Genomic DNA, 1,584 nt, shown 5'->3' with positions numbered 1-1,584 from the left:
TTCCTATCATATTCTGTGGCCTACCATCATCTAGCTCATTCAGAGTCACCCATATTTACTTTTACGACCTTAAAATTTCATGTAAGTGGTTCTCTTTGCTTGAATGCTTTGTCTTCCTTATAGTTTATGACTGTTTATATATCACACATCAATTAAATGTACTTTCTCTTGCCAGACAGAATTTGATAATACATAATTCCAAATAATAGGTGAGAAAATTAGTTGCATTCAGGCCCAAACTTTATAATTTTGAAGTATGACCACAGAATGCCAGCAGTTATTTAAATATGCAAAGGTTCTAGAAAATATTCCATTCATTTTTTTGTTTATTACTTTGATTACCATGTCAAGTCTGTTGTTAAGACAATCATTTCTGATTTGGAAAAGAACAAATTGAGAATATGTCAATTTAAGTAAGTTTCTGTTGAAGGATGAGTCCTCTTGGGGTCAGCTCTAAGTCAAAGAGGAGCAAAGAAGAAATTTCTCATAGTTTTCAAATAAAAAAGTTTGTATCAACCTTAGGAAAAATACGGAAGGTGAAAGCAAAATTGGGCAAAGAGAGACGTGGGCAACAGGAATTTTGCAAACTAAACGGAGTTACGAAACTGGATGGCCTTCAAGATCTCTCAGTTTCAGGCTGGAGAGTAAAATGTTTTTACACCTCTACTTTGACCAGCCTAAGTAAAATGGCTAGAAAGGGCTGACGGCTAAAAATCTCAGTTGACCAATCTACTCACCATTGCATAAAGAGAAATCTAGTGTATAGATTACTACATCCAAGATGATTCATTTGTGCTCGCTTCTGCAGCACATTTGCTAAAATTGGAACGATACAGAGATTGCATGGCCCCTCCGCAAGGATGACCCAAGATGCTTCATTCATTAGATTTGGCTGACACATTTGATTCATGTAAATTCTAGTAAACAATTATATAGAACTTCACTCATTGAGCTTCTTTCCCCTTTGGTCCTGGTAATAGGAAGGATATTAACTTGAATGAACAACTCTGCTACATCAGATGACCTTATGAATATAACTGATACTTAGCGTGAATATTTATAGCCATTAATTCTATATTCTACTTTCCCTTGCTTAGTTTACTGGTTCAGGTAGATTTTCTTATTGGGATAATCCAGAACTTCATTCTGGAGCTGTGTGACATTTTGATTGCCATAATATTTAGATTTCCACTGCTGCATTTATCCGTTTATTATCAAGCTGGAAAAAATAGGAAATTTACAAATATATTCTTGAAATACCAAACAGATGCCCCTCTGTCTCACTTCTGTAGCATCGACTATATTTTTGCTTCATGGTCAACCATGAAACTGGATGGCCCTCAAGATATCTCAGTTTCAGAGAAAGATCATTATTTTTCCTATTGATTTCTTGTGCTATAATGTAGCATTCAAAGCATTGATCACTCCTGTGTTGACTGTAATAGAACAGGGTTTCTATCATATTAAATGAGGACTGCAGCTCTGCATGTCTTTGCCTGCATGACTGTCTTGTTCTCTGATCCATCGTGTCAGAGATGGGGGATGGAGGACATAGACTGGACACACTCTTAATATAAAACAACT

General features: G+C 35.9%; 1 pseudogene; it reads left to right on the top strand.

The window, feature by feature from the left end:
• Positions 1–792: 792 nt before the first annotated feature.
• Positions 793–890, top strand: LOC118760743 (U6 spliceosomal RNA; annotated as a pseudogene).
• The last annotated feature ends 694 nt before the right edge of the window (positions 891–1,584 follow it).

The sequence above is a fragment of the Ochotona princeps genome, chromosome 8, assembly GCF_030435755.1.
Source record: "Ochotona princeps isolate mOchPri1 chromosome 8, mOchPri1.hap1, whole genome shotgun sequence".
In the NCBI taxonomy this organism is placed as follows: domain Eukaryota; kingdom Metazoa; phylum Chordata; class Mammalia; order Lagomorpha; family Ochotonidae; genus Ochotona; species Ochotona princeps.
Note: the sequence above shows the minus strand (reverse complement) of the source record. Positions and strands in the feature narration are given on the sequence as shown.